Below are 6535 nucleotides of genomic sequence, written 5' to 3'. Positions count from 1 at the left end.
CAGAGCTGATCTCCCTGTGCTATGCGGCTGCTTCCCACTAGCTATCTATTTTACGTTTGGTAGTGTATATATGTCCATGCCACTCTCTCGCTTTGTGGAGGTGCCTTAAAAAACTACAAACAGAACTACCATATGACCCAGCAATCCCACTACTGGGCATATACCCTGAGAAAACCATAATTCAAAAAGAGTCATGTACCAAAATGTTCATTGCAGCTCTATTTACAATAGCCCGGAGATGGAAACAACCTAAGTGTCCATCATCGGATGAATGGATAAAGAAGATGTGGCACATATATACAATAGAATATTACTCAGCCATAAAAAGAAATGAAATTGAGCTATTTGTAACGAGGTGGATGGACCTAGAGTCTGTCATACAGAGTGAAGTAAGTCAGAAAGAGAAAGACAAATACCATATGCTAACACATATATATGGAATTTAAGGAAAAAAAACTGTCACGAAGAACCTAGGGGTAAGACAGGAATAAAGACACAGACCTACTAGAGAATGGACTTGAGGATATGGGGAGGGGGAAGGGTAAGCTGTGACAAAGCGAGAGAGTGGCATGGACATATATACACTACCAAAAATCTAGAAACAATAAATGCTGGAGAGGATGTGGAGAAAAGGGAACACTCTTGCACTGCTGGTGGGAATGTGAATTGTTACAAACTTCTTGGTGTCAGACCCTTTGTTCTTGAGGTCAGGGCACAGTCAGGTCATGAAATTCCTGTAAACCCCCACCAAAACAAAAGTTATTCTCTGTTCTGACAAGAGGAGGCAAGGCCCGAGGCTCAACTTTCGCCCTCTGAGGTCCAGGGCCTGGCTAAGAGGAGGGGGTCCCTGCACCAGCCGGTTACCCTGCCCGGGAGCATTAGTCCAGCACCCAGTCTCAGTATTCCTGCCAGTGCCCAGGCCCAGCTGAAGAGACAGATCTCAGCTGGTGGCGCCCCCAGGGGCAGGTCCCCAGATCCTGCCCAGCTGTTATCACTGAGGGAGCCAGGCGCCCAGGACCCAACTGGCCCTCAGGCTTTTCATTTAAACTGAACAGAGTCATTTGTATAGGATCAATAGGAATACATGTTGTAGCAAATACCAGCTGGGTTATTTCCCAGCTCACCCCAATTGCCCTTCTCTGAGAATAGCCCCAACTGTTAGAGGAACCACTGACCAAAACTGCCCACCCTGGCCAGGCCTGATAGTAACCACTTGCATAAGTTATCTTACAACGGAGGTCCCGGTGAGGAACATGGAACCAACAAGCTACCACCAAGTGGAAGAATTCGGGAAAGGTCAAAAGGAGGGAGGAGACGCCAGTCCATATGTCCTACCAACCCCCCAGAATCCTTCTCGCTGGAATTCATCCTGGCTGAGCGATGTGCGCACCACCAGGAAGGACCCTGAGTCAGAATGACTGGCCAGAGACGACCCGGAAACTAACCCCATCACCATTAAACCCGAGACTGCGAGCCACGTGGCAGAGCAGTTCTGGGTTCCCTCACCCTGCTGCTCTGTGCCTGGGCGCCTCTTCCCAATAAAGTCTCTTGTTTTGTCAGCACACATGTCTCCTCAGACAATTCATTTCCGAGTGTTAGACAAGAGCCCACTCTCCGGCCCTGCAAGGGGTCCCCCTTCCTGCAACACAACCACAGAGGTGGACCTGAAGTAATGATGTGCAAGTCCTTGCAACTTAATCCTGACCTCTGACCACCTCCTAGGGGTAGACAACTGATCTAAGCTGGACCAGTTTTTGAAATTTGAACAGAAAGACCGAAGTTGGTTGAAGCTGTTACCTTAATGGCAGTGTCCGTATACTCCGGTTCCTGAGGACTCCACAGGCTGCGCCCCACGGAGACCGCTGCCGCCGCCATTAGGCTGCAGAGGCGGGGATGGGGGAGAGGTCCACTGCTGCCTCAAGGCCTGAGCCCAACCAAAGGGCGGCTGTGGCGAGGGCTCTGGAGCTCTGCTGGACACAGCCCTTAGCCTTTCCCGGGGCCCCCAGCTCACCCGCCAGCCCTGAGGCCAGAGAGCCTGGACAGCCCCGGGGAGGAGGCCGCCATCTACCGCTTACCGCACTCTACCCGCCGCGAGGACCACCACCAGCTAGGCCGACCGTTGGCTGAGGAAGACCTCCAACCGCTGCTCTGCAGCTCTCGTGCCAGGGGTCTCGCGGTAATGATCATGGTCTCGCGGTAATGGTCATGGTCTCGCGGTAACCGTGGCAAGCTAACAGCTGAGGGCCCACCCTGTCCCTATTACAACGTCTGCTACTGGGCTTCATCTCACTGCAAAAGTGGGGAGAGAAAGAAGTGAAGAGAGAGAAGCTCTCACAGTCCACATTTATCTAAAGTGAGAACTGTGGTGGTGCCTGAGATGATTTTACATGGTACATAATCACCTTGGCAGAAATTCATCCCTTTTCCATTCCCTTCCAATCCTGAGCATGACAAGGAGAAAGTCTCGGGTTGGTACCACAGGTTCTGTACGCCACTCTCACACTTGCTATTGCCTCTTTTTAACAAAGAGAGAGGGGGGTCTCAGCCTAGAGTTCTGAGTAGCCCCTAATATCCCTAAATACTAAACCTGATGGGCAAAGCAGATGCTGACTTTTGTTTTACATGAGTTGCTGTCCTATCAATCACAGTTGCCTTGCTAGAGCTTTATAACATGATTTTGCTTGTCTTGTTTTAATTGTCATTTATTTTCTTTTTTTTTTTGGGTAATAAGATTTTCCATTTACACTTGTTCAGTGATTTCCTTTTAAATAAACACCTTTACATTTTTAAAAGTGAATTGATTTAAAGGGAAAAACATTAAGTGAAAATAGTACAGAGGGTACATGGATATGTTAAAAATGTGACTGAAGTGTGGAACACACAATCTTAGTGGAAAATACAATGGCTGAGGCTGGAAGGGGCTTGCATTCTAATCCCATTTCTGCCACTGATTTGCTGTGTGGCCTTTGACAAGTCCCTTAACCTCTCTGAGCCTCCATTTCCTTACATGTAAAATGAGGAAAACTGGACTCAGTGGTTGCTAAGATCCGTGCTCTGCCCCAAAATATAACTTCCGGGGCCCCCAGACATCATTCCTCTAGCGATAGATACCCGCTTTGCCTCGGTGAGCATTTGAGAGTACATAAAGCAGCAAATGCTTAGCGCTGGAGATTAAGCTATATTCAGAACATTGCAAATAAATAAAGATTTTTAAGCCAGTGGAGAGCCATCTCCCAAACATGCAAAATTAGACTTAATTATTTTTAAAACAATACATCTCTTAATTTGCAAATGAGCAGAACAGCATGCTAAGCAGGGTCTTATTTTGGACGCTAACTACAGTAGCTTTTTCAATTGAAGATTTACATACTCTCTCTTCACACTTCCCCTCAACTGTTATTAATAACTCTGCCTTTTCCTTGGGTTTAAATTATCCCTAAATATTAAAGCCGGTGTGCAGAGCAGATGCTGACTTTTGTTTTACATAAGTCACTTGTCATTATAACCCAAAACAAAGACCCATTTCCCATTTTGTCGAGAAATCCCGGGAACAGTTCTTAGAGCTTTCTGAGATGCTCTTCCTAGGTTATGACCCTCCAATTTGGCTTAAATAAAATTTTCCATTTCTTTCTTAAAAAAAAAAGAAATCCCGAGAGATGGTCTGGACTTGACCGAGATGGGGGACACAGCTCCACTGTTCCTCAGACATGTTGACACCTGAGTTCCCAGGCATATCAAGAAATGCACGGGAAAACCACAGTGAGATACTATTTTATACATAAGCATTGGAGAAAACTGAAATGTCTGACTATAGCAAGTATTGGAAGGATGTGGAATTCTTACAGACAGGAAGCCAGTCTAGGGAAGCAGTATGTATGGTGGACAGAATGATAGCTTTGGAGTCGTTCATTCAACAAATATTTATTGAGCACCTACTGTGTGACAGACACTGTTCTTGATGCTGGGGAGGGAGCAGAGAGCATAACAGAAAAAACACCTTGCTTTCATGGAGCTGACGTTTTAGAGGGGAAGGGTGAAAAACAGACAAAAATAAATAAGAGATAGAGTGTGTTAGATAATGAGAACTGCAAGGAAGAAAAATAAGGAAAGAGGGAGAAATCAGGGGTAGTGGGGAAAAAATTGCAATTTTTAAAAGGGTTGTCAGAAAAAGGTCAGTGAGGTGACTTTTGAGCACAGACTTGAAATAAACCTAGGTGGCTATTTGAGGAAGAGTATTCTAGGCAGAGGGAACAGCCTGTGCAAAGGCCCTGAGGTAGGAGTGTGCCTGGTATGATTAAGGAAGAGCAAGAGGGCCTGTGTGATTGAAATACAATGAACTGGGCTTCCCTGGTTGCGCAGTGGTTGAGAATCCGCCTGCCGATGCAGGGGACACGGGTTCGTGCCCCGGTCCATGAAGATCCCACACGCCACGGAGCAGCTGGGCCCGTGAGCCATGGCCGCTGAGCCTGTGCATCCAGAGCCTGTGCTCCACAACGGGAGAGGCCACAACAGTGAGAGGCCCGTGTACAGCAAAAAAAAAAAAAAAAAAGAAAGAAATACAGTGAACAAAGGGATAAAGAGCAGGAGATGAGGACAAAGAAGGAACGTAGGGGGCTTGTCAGCCAGGGTGAGGCTTTGGGCTTTTACTGTGGTAAGATGGGAGCCATAGAAGAGTTTTGAGCAGAGGAGGACTTAGTGTCCCTGGGGCTGCTGGGATGAGAACAGACTGGAGGGTAGAAGGTGGTGGGGAGGACATAATCAGGGAGACCAGGGCAGAGGCTACTGAGATGTGATAGTGGCTGGACCAGGTGATAGCAGTGGGGTTGGGAAAAAGTGGGCAGGTATTTATTTTGCAAGTAGAGCCAACAGATTATGCTGAATCCAGATAGAGCTGAGTTCAAATCCCAGCTCATCCACTCTCTTAGGCGTATCACTTATCCTCTCTGAGCCTCAGTTTCCGCATCTGTAAAATGGGGATAATCATTCCCATGGGGGGCTGTGGTGGGAAGTCAGTGAGGGAGATGGTGCACAGTAACTCAAAGCTATTATTATCATCTACTCCAGCCAGTGTCCATCTTCTCGTGGCTACACTGACCGCCCCAGAAAGACTTAGAAACCCCTGGGGTGGGGGGGTGGGGTCACAGAGCCATGTTCTGATATGGAAAAGGGAAATGGGTCTGACCAGAATGGACCCTAAGAAGCTGATGTCACCGGCAGCCTAGAAACGTGATGGGTCACAGGCATAGGAGGGAGGGGACTGACCAGCACATGACCCATCCGTCCTCAGCGAGAGGCCGGGAAATACTTTTTCTGGGCTCCACCTCTCTCTCTGCCTCTGCCAGTCTCCTCTCCTCCCTCTATTAACTGCAGCCTCTTATTCTCGATGGAGAAGTTTCTGGCTGCCTCTGATGGCCTTTCTGCACACTGAAGATGTGGGAAAAACAAAATAATTAAGCCCTGCCTTTCTTGGTATCTTTCAGCTGGGAACCCAAAGTGCTTTTCCAACATTAATGAGACTGTCGAGGCTCCCAGCAGCTGAGCATGGAGGGGAGGTCACAGACAGAGCATGGACCGGGCTGTCAGGGTCTCTCTTTCTGCTGCTTTAAGAGCCCTCCAGAAGGAACATGAGCTAATTCAGAGAAATGTCCATGCCATTCTAAGAGGATGGATGAATCTGCCCTTTGGGCCACTTCTTTAAAAAATGGTAAAATTCAGCACAGAAAAAGGAAGCCAGAAAACCTTAAAATGTTTATGGAAGAAATCTATGTAATTCGCACAGATTACCAACAATCAGTTTATCTGGCTTCCCTCGTGGCTCAGTGGTTAAGAATCTGCCTGCCAGTGCAGGGGACACGGGTTTGAGCCCTGGTCGGGGAAGATCCCACATGCCGCGGAGCAACTAAGCCTGTGCACTGCAACTACTGAGCCTGCGCTCTAGAGACCACGAGCCACTACTACTGAAGCCCACGTGCCTAGAGTCCATGCTCTGCAACAAGAGAAGCCACCACAATGAGAAGCCCACACACCACAACAAAGAGAAGCCCCCACTCTCCACAACTAGAGAAAGCCTGCATGCAGCAACGAAGACCCAACGCAGCCAAAAATAAATTAATTAATTTAAAAAGAAAAAAAACAGCTTATCCACTTCTGCCATAATCAAGCTGGAAATCAGCATAATGTCATGAAGTCAATCAACAAACATTCTGTCATTTCACATGTCGCTCACACATGTTATTTTCTGATCTCTGTATTTAAAATAGCATCCCGCTGCCCCCCCACTGTCTCCTTTATTCTTTGTTCCTTTATCATACTTTATTTGTCTTCTTTCTCCTATTACTATATGAAATTATGATTATCTATTTCCTTATTTAATATTTTCTCCTCCACCTGCAAATAAACCTCATGTCTGCCTTATTTGTTGCTCTGTCCCAGCACCTATCACAGTGACTGGCACATAGTAGGCCCTCAATAAATACTGAATGAGTGGGTGAATGAATGAATGAGGGAACAACCCTTCGAGGTAGATGGGACTGGT

This window comes from Monodon monoceros, unplaced genomic scaffold (genome assembly GCF_005190385.1).
Source record: "Monodon monoceros isolate NGI ecotype Baffin Bay Population unplaced genomic scaffold, NGI_Narwhal_1 Super_Scaffold_1, whole genome shotgun sequence".
Taxonomy (NCBI): domain Eukaryota; kingdom Metazoa; phylum Chordata; class Mammalia; order Artiodactyla; family Monodontidae; genus Monodon; species Monodon monoceros.
Note: the sequence above shows the minus strand (reverse complement) of the source record.